Source organism: Balaenoptera physalus (genome assembly GCF_965194825.1).
Source record: "Balaenoptera physalus genome assembly, chromosome: 2".
Lineage (NCBI taxonomy): Eukaryota > Metazoa > Chordata > Mammalia > Artiodactyla > Balaenopteridae > Balaenoptera > Balaenoptera physalus.
The window spans coordinates 29,838,087-29,850,091 of NC_138883.1; the positions used below are offsets into that span (position 1 = coordinate 29,838,087).

General features: G+C 47.5%; 1 protein-coding gene across 10 annotated transcripts in view; it reads left to right on the plus strand.

Moving 5' to 3' along the window:
• Positions 1–12,005, plus strand: part of DPF3 (double PHD fingers 3) — a 259,210-nt gene that overhangs the window by 160,406 nt on the left and 86,799 nt on the right. The gene's annotated exons all lie outside the window — the stretch shown is intronic.

Here is a 12,005-nt window from a genome sequence, read left to right on the forward strand (position 1 = left end):
ACCTATGTGCACACCCTCTTGAATTACTTTCTTATCCAGTCAGAAACAGTATACGTTCATTGCAGAAAAATCAGAAATTACAGATAAGCATAAAGGGAAAAATAAAAATCACCCATAATCTTACTCTTCAGAGGTGATTTCCATTTTGTTTTGTTGTATCCTATTTTAGGGTTCCCTCTGTCTCTGTCTACTATACCCTCCCCCCAATAAATGATACATACCACTTTAACCCATCCCCCCACTCAACAACACATGAGGACCATCCTTCCATGTCAATAAGGACATTTTTATGACAACATTTTAAGGCTATATGGTGTTCCATGATATGGCCATGCCCCAGTTTGCTCAATCATTGTTCCACTTGTTGGATGTTTAGACAGTTTAAAATTTGTTCACTATTAAAAACAATATTGCAGCTATATCTTTGCATAAGGCTTTTATTATTTCCTACAAGCAGAACTGTGAGGTCAAAGTGCCTGGTGCACAGCCTTTGATTTCTCTTATTTCAAGTCCTGGTGGGGGGTCAGGGAAGTGGGTTAGCAAGAGCTGCACAAAGAAGGTGCGCTGACTTTGGAGTGAGAAGCCTGAGGTCAGATTGTGACCCTGCCACTTGTTAGCTTGTTATCCAGAATTTTTCGAGAAAATTGTCTTGCTTCTGGGAGTGTCCATTGTCCTGAGATGTGGAGTGGGGATGTACACGGTTAGGAAAGCTACATGTGATAATATATATTAAACTGTTTGCACATGGTATGTGCTTAATGACTGTTTCGTCCACCTTTGCCTTTTCCTTATTTCCTCTGTCACCAATGTAGTTGGCAAGATAAGGCTGATATCCCAGGAGGAGATAACACAGGCAGTTTTCACTGAGTAGGCAGTGAGCACTGCAGGAGTTCAGGGAAGGGAGTGGTCTGGGGCTGGGGACCGGTATGTCAGAGGGTGCTTCCCTAGGATGCCAAGCAGGTCCTCAGTGAGGGTGTATTGAATTGATGGAGGTCTCCAGGGAAGGAGGGGTATGTGGGAATCAGCCGGAGGTAATAATAGTAATGGCAAAAGTTTGTTGATTTATAGTATGGGCCTGGAATGTTAGGTTTCATCTATATTAATTCTTTAATCCTTGAAAAATACCAGGAGATAGATGGCATGATCATCTCCATCCTACAGATAAGGATTCTGGGGAGAAAAGGGGTTAATTAATTTTCCTGAGGTCACCCAGTGAGTAAGTGGCAGAGCCGGGACTTGATCCCAGTTAGCAATCTCTCTCTCTCTCCCCTGCAATCTCCCTATCCCCCCACCAGTCACTCCTCTCTTCCTGGAATCTACCTTACCTTGTACATAACTCTGCATAGGCTACCTCTCACATAGTGTGATAACAGTTTGTCTATTTGTCCATTCTTCAAGCTGGACTGTGGGCCTCCTGAGGGCAGAGACCGTGTCATATTCAACTTGCATCCCAGACCCAGCACAGCGGCTGCTCCCAAAATGCTGAATGTGGGATGAACATACCAGGGCAGAAGATAGACCAGCGTGGCTGAAGCAGAGTGTTTGGGTAGGGAGATTGAGGGGCACAGAGCTGGATAAGGATGCCGGGAACATTAGACTGAGCTGCTTAGAGTTTGGCCTGTATAGTCAATGGTGAATCATGGATGATCCTGGAGACATCTCTGGAATGGTTAATCTTGAGGATTCGGTGTTCAGGGGAGAGAGCCTGAAGCCTGTGGCTAAGAGGAGGCTTTTCCAGTCAGGAAGGAGAAGACATGAAGTCTGCACAGTGGTGACAGCAGGAACAAAATGGATGGGACCAACAAGCAAGACTTTATGAAAGAAAAATCCACAGAACCTGGCAGAGGACAGACAGGATGTGGGGTACAAGAGACAGGGAGGTGGCAACAGTGACTCTTAAAGTCTTGAGCTTGAGTAATGGAGACATGAGGGAGGCTTAACTGGAATATTCTAGAGGAGGAGGAGGTGATTTGGGGAAGTGATGAAACTTTGACATATGGGTTTGTGGAAGTGGCAGGACATCCAGGCAGAAATGTCTAAAATATGCTAGTATACATTTGTTTCCCCAAAGTTTGTGAGGAACTTATACCAATGTCGCAGGTGGATGGGGGCCTGCTTCAGGTAAGGGTCATTGAGACGCACTTGGTAGGTCAGGACTCACAAATCAAGCATCTGAAGGAGCGTTTATGTCAGGTATTCACCCAGAGATCCCCAGAGAGAGCACACTGGCCAGATTCCCAAATGTTTGGAGGCTACCACACTTTATGATATTGCACCTGATTTTTTTGCCTTTCTCTGTTTATCTTCTCCAGAAATGTTGACAGTAATATTTATTATTTAAATTATTTTCCATGAAGATTAAAAAAAGAATGATATTTGACTCTCTAAGTGAATTAAGGACATGCTAATGTATGATTTCACTAGAATAAGGAATCAAAGATACCATCTCTATAAGGGATGGTGGCCTGAAGAAGATGGCTCTTGAATCAGAAGCCCAGGATTTGAGTCTTTGCTACAACACTCCCTAGCCACGACCTAGGACAAATCACAAAAACCTCTCTGAGCCTCAGTTTCTTTTTCTGTCAAGTGAGGACAATAAGATTGACCTTAGAGGGTTTTCAAGAGGGTGAAATGAGACCGTGTGTAAAAATAATTAGTTCACTGCCTGGTTCATAAACATGCTCAATAAATATTTATTATTTTTCTACTAATTCAAGGAAGGGTACTTATTTCACACTTGAGTCCCCAGTGGTGTTTTGTGCTCTGGCTGCTGGCGCTGTCAGAGACCAGGGAAGCATTCTGAGAGTGAACTGAATGATCAGAAATAGCTACTGTTTGTTGAACATTTGTTGCGTGCCAGGCAATGTGCTAAGTACTTTTACAAGGATGGACTCATTCAGTTCTCACAATAGCCACATGAGGTATAAAACTATTATTATCCCCATTTTACAGACAAGGAAACTGAGGTTTGGAGAGATTAAGTAACTTGCCCAAGGTCACACAACCAATTAGCTGACATAGGACGACTGACCCCAGAGTTCACCAGAATTATGTTACCCTGCTTCTCAACAGAGCAGGAAAGAGTTCTGCTAACACATTTAATGCTTTGGTTTTGGAAGTTTCTGCATTTCTCTGTGGGGGATCCAGAATCAGGTTATAGAGTATTTTGAAATGAAACCTTGTTGTCTATCTCCGTTCTTCCTGTTTTTTTTTTTTTTAAAACATGTAGCCATGTTCACATACAGTAAATTCCTAAAATAGGCAGAATGCCCTCCCTTGATGAAGACACAGGACTTGTGGATCACTGGCATTTGATAGATCCTGGCTCTGGGCTCACTCCTAATATATGGGTCAGTGCCAGGCCCCGAAGAATGTGGCTTTGAAAAATCAGGATATTACACCCCACCCCTACTCCAGCCCCTGTGTTTCTGTCCAGAAGAATTCAGCTTAAAGTAAGCATCAAGGGTGGCCTGGAAGAAGACATGAAGCCACAGAAGGGCATCTGCCGACCTGGCTTGGTGGGGTGGGGAGAAGGGCGTAGGCAGCCCCTGGGTGGATCCTGTGGCTGGGAATCTACATCATTTTTCTATCACAGTTGAGGGAATAATTGCTTCAGGAGGCACACAGTCCTCGGAGGACCCAGAGAAACAAAGCGTTGTGCACTGTTAGAATGGAAAGACTTAGAGATGGTCTGATGCAACTGCCATATTTTACAAATAGGGAAACCAAGTCCAGAAAGCTGTGGGATTTGTCTAAGGATGCACGGTGGGTTAGTATCAGAGCCAGGGCCAGATGCCAGGTCTGCAGAGGGCCACCCGCGCTGCTGGCTCGAGAAGGGGTGGGGAGGGAAGCCCACCTGTGCTTGTCCAAGAGGAGCTTCTTGGTGCCTAAATGTTGCAGGACCTGGGCCATTTGTGAAGCCACCACTTTTATCGCTTGAGCTTTGTGGAGCCATCATTGGCTCTTGAAAAAGCCTAGGCATTTAACATAGTTGTAGGGATTAACACCCCACCCTGAGTACACAAGTCTGAGCTAGTGGCTTTTTGCAGTGTTCCCTGGGTTTTGTCCCAAGCTCATTCACAGCAGGGCTTTTCTCACTTGGGGCTTCCTCCCACCCGGGGGATTGGTATAGACGGTCCGCCACCCGCCTTGATGGTTCTGCAGAGAGAAGACCGAGGGTTTTCAGGAAAGTGTGGAGGTCCCCAAACATCTGAACCGGTCTGGTAGGCTATGATTCTCCTGTCAAAATGGCCCTTGTTTGTATTTGTCTTGGCTCCAGCAGGACATAAGTTTCAACCTTAGATGGGCTGAATGGCAGAGAATTTGATGTCAGAGTGATTGTGGAGGTGTGGGCAGGATAAAGGTAGCAACAAGGGAGATGGGGAGCCCTCCCCATCCTGAGTTCCAAGGAGCAGGGAGGACATTGGCTCCCAGGGGTAGCTGGATCTGGGAGGGAGGGTAGCCCGAGTGGGGTGGGCAGGGCACAGATCCCCACCTCCTCTCTTCTCACCCTCCGTTCTCCTGCCAGTGCCTCCCGATGGCCAAACTCCACCGGAAGCAGAGGGCAAGAGGCCATCGAGGTCAGCTCCAGGCACTGGGAGGGGTGGTGAATGGAGAATGACTAGCACATCTTTGATTCTGTGTGCTTCAAAGTCAGACAGACCTGAGTTCAAATCCCGACTCTGCCATTTAGTGAATTGTTTCAGTGCCCCCCAGACTCAGTTTCCTTCTCTGTAAAATGGGATGATAATCCCTACCTCCGGAGCTGTTGTGAGATTCAATGTAAGAAGGTGTGCCTGCCTGATAGTCTGTAAGTATGATGCCTTGGAGGCATCGGCAGGTGACAGGCACTGCTGGGTCGATTTTACAGAAGAGGAAGTCAAGCTGCAGAGAAAGGGAAGTGGTGTCCTCAGGGCTGTGTGTAAGTGCCACAGGGCAGAGCTGGGAAAGAGATGTGGCCCGGTGACTCCCAAGGCCCAGGCTTTGTCTCTTGGACGCCCATCCTGTAATTGCTTTCAGTCGCTGCTTTCAGGCTCTCGGAAACCACTGGCTCAGATACCCACTGCGTGCTCCAAGTTGGGCTGATGAAAATGTGCCAGAGTCATTAAGTTATCAGTGGGGAAGGCAGCCGCTTCTCCCCGGCAGGAAGGATTCTGCTGTCTGCTGCAGCCGGCTTTGTTCACACAAACTGCCCCTGATTGTTCCTCCCTCCTCCCCCTTCTCCGCTTCCTCCCCCATCCTCATAAGGAGTGAGTGGTATAGGATTGGAGTGGGGTGGCAGAGGCGTGTTGTAAATATTCTGGGGTGGCACTGAAGGTATTCATAACTCCAGACAGGAGGTCCTGCCTGGCGAATGCAGCTCTGGATTGGGAAGTGGGCAAGCACTAATTCTGCAGCTTGACAGATGGATCTGCCCCAGGGGGAAGGAGAGAGGGGAAGGCAAGCTGGACCTTCCTCATTGTCACAGCCGTTCCTCTCCATGTGCATGGCGCCTGGAACACGCGATCCAGGTGCGTGCTGCCAAGGTGAAAAGAAAGACCTGAGGTTGTGCACAGGCCTGTGCCTGGTCCCAGGGGTGATGGCTTCAGGGGCGCATGACGCCAAGGAGCTTGCCCTGGGGAGGGAGACTGGAGTGGGAGGATGGGGGCGCAGCCCTCTCTGAATGCTTCAGCTGTCTTGGGGCTCAGTCTGATTCTGCACAAGAGTGGGGAGTGAGATTGCTGACATGATAAAGGGATAGCAGATGGTTCTAATACTTTATTTTCAGAATGTATCTTTCCCAACATTCTTTTCCTTGCAACTCCATCACCGCAGACTTCAGAGAAGAAACTACTAGTCCTCCCCACCCCCTTCCCTTTAGGGTTTATTCCCTTTGCCGATCCACAGTGTTGACATTAGCAGCTGACGATGGCTGAGGCTTACTGTGATCCCTGCACTATTTTCAATGTATTCTCTCACATAGTCTTACAACTGTGCAGTAGGTGTGCTGTTATGATCATCCCCGTTTTCCAGACAGGATGCTGAGGCACAGAGAGATTTAGCCACTCACCCAAGGTCACAGTCAGTCAGCAACGGAGCTGGGATTTGAACCCAGGCAGTTCGGATCTAGCCTACCCACGCGTCAATACAGAGCCTGCCTCTCTGAAGGGAGGGTCGACCCAGAAGAAGGGCCAGAGCTGTTGGAGGCACTAAAATGACCACTGCTGAGTGGCTAACCCCTCTGGCCAGGCTTCCTAGTTACCTCAGAGGGAAATTTTGCCCTCGACTAGAGCTGGCTGGGTCCTGCATTCACTGTGGCAGCTCGTACACGATCAAGGTGGCTGTTTGGAATAACTTAGTCCCAGATCTCCACCCCCTGCCCCAAATGGTTTCCAAGGCCAGATGCATAATGTACAGGGCCCAGTGCAAAATGCAAACGAGGGCCCCTTTGTTTAATAGTATTAAAAATTTCAAGATGTGGCAAGAGCAAGGCATTAAACTAAGTGTGGGACCCTTCCGAGCCCAGGACCCTGTCTGAATGTACAGGTCACACGTCTACGAAGCTGGCTCCCAAGTGTTCAGAGTGGCAGGGAGGTGTGATGAAATACATATAGAAGGTGAGACCGTGCTAGATTTTCCTTCTCTTCCAAACCAGTCAAAGCAGGATTTCCAAGGCGTTTCTTTTCATCACAATGTAGCAGTCTGACCCAGATGCACTTCAACCAAAATAAATCTTAGAGATCTCTCGTCCCTAGGATGAAGTCATTTGAAGGACTGGGACTTGGGTCAGCAGCTTTGTTTTGGGGTCAGGCATCTTGCTCCGTGAACTCCAATCTCTCCTAACCCTGCCTCTCAAACTCCCCTCCCTCCTGCCTCCTTCCCTTTAGCCTACGAGCCTGCTCCAGATCTGTTCTGTTAAAGGACAAGCCCCACTCAGCCTCCCTGGACTCTGCAGTCCCATCTGCCCACCAGCTGACTCTTTCCCCTTGCACAGCCGTGCTGGAAGGAATGGTCTGTCGGCCCCACCATCACCACTTTCTCATTCCCCAAAGCATCCTAGCTCCCTGTAGTCTTGCGTCGTCCTACTCGAGGTTGTGGATTCCCTGCTCACTAAGGTGACCTGCTAATTGCCAAGCCCAGGGCTGTCTTCTGAGTCCCCAGCCCTCTTGGCCCTTCTGGGGCATCTGACGTTATCCTGGCTCTGCCTCTGTAAAATGGGGATGCGCGTGGCTGTGAGCTGATTTACTTGAAGCGCCAGAACGGGCTTGGCACATGGTACGTGCTCAGCAGCGGTTAGCAGGGGCCGTGGCTGGTGGTGTCATCGTTTCTGTCACCTGGAAGCCCTGCTCCTCTGGCTTAGTTGCTCACTCCTTTGTGAGTGTTTCTTAAAAATTTTAAATCGGTTTCTCTTTCTCCACCAGACTCTTTAAGATACCGGTGTTTTCTGAGTCCTGTCCTGTGTCCACACCTTTCTTCCTTCTTTCCTCCTTCTCCCCTGGCACTTTTCTCTCTATATCCATAACTTCCATTGCCACCCGGCAACTCCAGCATCCACATCTCTTTCCCAAGCGCCAGGTGTGTAAGCCAACCCCAGACTGAACTCATTCCCTTCCTTCTTGAAATCTGATTTTCCTCCTACGTGCTTCTACCCAGTTGCCTAAGTCAGAAACCTAGGTATTTTTATTGCTTCCCTTAGCTGACATCGAGTGCGGGCCCCGAGCTTACCACTGGGGCTGCAACAGTGTGCAAGCACACAGGGCCTGCCACGCTTGCTGCTGGTGGGAGAGACACATATTGATACACGACTAGTCCTGGGACGGTAACACACCAGTGTCCTAATTTTGATTGGAAAGACTCGAGAACTGAAGGATTGTGAAGCGTTAATCAGGCAAACTGGGGCTGCGGGACATTCTGGGCAGAGGGAAGAGCTTGTGCAAAGGCTCTGTGGTGGAAAGAAAAATGTTTAAGAAACGAAAAGGCCAGAGGGCAGGAGGGCTGAGAAGGAGGCAGAAGGTGGCTTCAGGTGAGGCTGGGGAGGTGGGTGGGGGCTGGAAGGCGCGTGGCCAGGAAGGCCGAGTTAGTGGAAGTCATTTTGGGCTCCTCCTTTCTGCTGACTCCCACCCGCTCCCCCTTCTACCAGATTCTCTCTAACCTCTCTCCTACCCCAAAGTCCTCATTGTTCACACACGGAAAATTAAAATAGCCTATTGCCACCTCCAAGTCCATCTTCTGCGCTATAACCTTAAGTATTTCTAAAATGTAAATCTGATTAAGTTGGTCCTCGGGATACATACAGTCCTCCCCCCGACTTCCCACTGTCGGGATAAAGTCCTGCCCACCTTCCTCTCCTTAGTCCCCCTCACACCCACCCCGATGCCCCCTTCCCACTGGCTTTACTGAATATCCTGCAGTTCCCCAAAGGTGCTGGCGGAATGTGCTTTGGTGCCCCCATGCCCTCCTCCTTTGTCTGCCTGGCGATGTCCTGCTGTCTCACAAGCTGCAACTCAACCACCTCCTCTGGGAAGCCATCCCCCCACCCCACTGAAGCCTGTGAGCTGGCCCCTCCTCTTTGCAGGGCACAGGCTCGCATTCGTGCATTTATCCCACCTCCCTCCTTGCTAGTGTATATCTCCTCTGCTAGACTTCGGACTCCTGGAGGGAGGGGACTGGGACTCATTTATCTTTGTCCTCCGGTGCTTCAAGGCTGGGTACACATTAGGTGTTTAATAAATGTTTCCTTGAAGACCTGGTGATGAAGGAATGACGTGATATAAGCAGGTGGTGAAAAATGAAGCTCCACCTGGAAAGCTCCGCATACAGGGATTGTGGTTAAGGGGTCTGGCTTCCAGGGCCACCGTGTGCTGTCCGCTTCTGTTTCCTCTAATAACTGAACACAGGTCTCAGGGCTGCCTCCTGCTGCCCCCTCCTGCCACCTCCATCCATCCAGAAGGGCAGGCGCATGCAGGGCGGGCAGAGTCAAGCCTCAATATATTCAATCTTCTAGCAGAGTGGTTCTCAAACTGTAGTGTGTATCGGAATCACCTGCAGGCCCTGTTAAAACACAGATTGCCGGGCCCTACCCCGAGACTTTCTGCTTTGGTAGGTCTGGGGTGGAGCCCAAGAACCTGCATCTCTAACAACTTCCCAGGTGATGCTGATGGCGCTGGTCTGGTGACTACTCTTTGAGAATCTCTCTTCTGGCAAAAGGATCTGCTCTAAAACTTTCTATGGTATTGGGGAAGGAGATATGGGAAGCTTCTTCCTTGGGTTTGGTTTTGTAGGTTTTGAGAACTATTAGTGTGAGATTAATGTGGATGGAGCCGATTCTACACGCTTACCTCCTCCCCCATCTCCTGGCTTTCCTACAAAACGTTTCTGTGTTCACTCATCAACTATGCAATGGGTATGTTTTGAAGGTGTAAAATGTGCATGGCAGCACGGCAGGTGGAGTTGTTGACATCAAGATGGAATCGATATGACACTGTCCTTAAGAGAGGTCCTCCAGTGCAGTCATAACTATAATTCAAGGAGATCAAAGAAGAAATGCTTACTCGGGTGGGTAGTGAGTTCCCCATCAGTGGAGTTGTTCCAGGAAGGCATCTAGAGTGTTCATGGGAATAAAACAGTTTGATAGTCAGTTAGACCAGGATCTTAAGATCCTGGAATTCTGTGATTAAGGAAGACGATGGTAATTGACACAACAAAATGAAACAAATAAAATACCGTGGAGTGTGCAGTAGGGAGATCTGCAGAGGCAGCTGAGGCTTCCCCATATAAATACTGACATTATTGTCCTTATTTTTAATAAACATTTATTCCTCACCAGCAATATTCCTTGTAATGAAATGAATTTATATCCAGTGACCCCATAATTTGCTGTTTATTGACCTTAGATTATTTAAAAGTTAAATAGAAAAAGCCACAAGCAGGCCCACGGTGTGCCTCAGGGGTCTCCTTAGGTCCCACTTCCTGAGTCAAATGGAATTGAGTTGTGTAGTGACATGTGATTATTATTATTTTTTGCAATATTTACGAGAGAGAGAGAGAGAGGGAGAGAGGAGCCAATTGTAGGACTTGAACTTATAGTCACTAGGTCACCAACTTGATCACCAACTTGAATTTCAGACTCTCACCTTCTTAAGAAAGTCCAGCCAATTCCCAGATTCCATAGTAGAGGTAAGGGTCAAACTCCCTCTTTCAAGGAGGGTCCAGCACTTAAGATGTGGTAGGCTACACTGAAGCCCCTTGCCCCTCACTACTGTTTATTGAGCATCTATTAGGTGTTGGGTACTGAGTGAGATACTTTACAAATATTATTTATAATCCCTCAAGGTAAGTAATACCATCATCATTTTCAGATAAAAAAAAAAAGGCACAAAGAGATTATGTGCCTTGTCCAATTTCACACAGAACTCCTTAATTCATTTTTGGAAGTCAGCATAACTATGCAATTGATAATCATGGTAAAAGGCCAAAAATTATATATCTATCTCAAGTCTGAGTATAGATGCAAAATGCAAAATTAGAAAGTAGAATGCAGCAGTATATCAAATACATAATACACCCTGACCAAATGGGGTACATTCTAGGAATGCAGGAATGGCTCAATAGTAGGAAGCATTAGGAAATCAACATAATTCACCATATCAACAAACTAAAAGAGAGTCATATATTAGTAGATGCTGAAAGGACAGCTGGTAAAATTCTCCTGTAATAAAACTCTAACTCAGGAATAAGAAGAACTACTTAAACTTGATAAAGACTAAAAACTAGCTACATATATCATTCTAAACAGTGAACCACTAAATCCAATTTCACAACAATTGGAAAAGCTTGCTTTTGCTATTTTAAAATATTGTCTTGGTGATTCTTACAAATGAATTAAGCTAAGAAGATACAATAGTTTATATATATATGAGAAAGAAGAGATGACATTATCCATTTTTGCCAATGGTTATAATACCTGAAAAAAACCTAAGAGAATCTAGTAAGAAAGGACCCCCCACCAGAAATAATAAGGGGAGGGGGTAAGAGGGGTGGGTAATAGCTCTTCTCTATACTGTGGAGGTCATGCAGCTGGGCAACTTTGGCACCTGGAAGTGGGATTGGAACCCATGTCTGATGATGAAGTCTGTACTCTTTCCACCTTGTGAAGTGTTTACACTCACTGCTATAACCCAGTCACGTGAAGGGAGAGTCTCTTAAAGCTGGCAACCTCAGCTGCTCCAGCAGATCCGGTGGGGTTTGCTCTGCTGGGGAGAGGTGGGGACGAGGTGAGAGGGTTGACACGGGATTTTTACTGGAAGACCCTTGTGGCTTCTGCTACCAGCAGTGCCATCCCTCCACGGGCTGAGATATTGGTCTTTGTGACGGGGAGGGTGGTGGCAGTGGTCTAGTCTTAGCCATTTAGGTACTGAGCAGCCAACCAAGGGAGCTGCCCCTTTCTTCTTCTTGGCTCCAAGAAATCATATTTGTGTGGCTTGTTGCCCTTGTCTCCTACCGTCCACCTGAGAGGTAGTGACTGCCAGGACACATTTTTAGAGATTCGGGGTATCAGAGGCTTGCCGGGCCATCAAGGGCACAAGCTCTTGGTTGCGACATCTACCAAGGATGCCTCAGATTCATGGTTTTCATGGTGGAAGTGGAATGTGTTTTTCTGGCACAAAATCACTGGGTGATAGATCAAAAATATGATCCATGTAAAGCTTTTGTACTTCATACAGAGTCAACCACAGGGTGGTGGAAGGAGTACTGCACAGGAATCCAGGAGACCTGGGTTCCAGTGGCTCTGCCACAACCAGCTGTGTGTTCCCAGGCAAATCACTTAACCTTGCTGGGCCTCACTTGCTTCATCTGTGCCATGGGCTGTTGGACTAAATAGACTCGCAATGCCTTTTAACTTCAAAGTTATAATAAGTGTCACCCTTACCAAAGTTATAATACTTATCACCCTTACCACTGTTCTAAGTGCTTTGCATAGAGATTAACTCATCATAACAACCGAAGAGCTAAGTACTACTGTTACT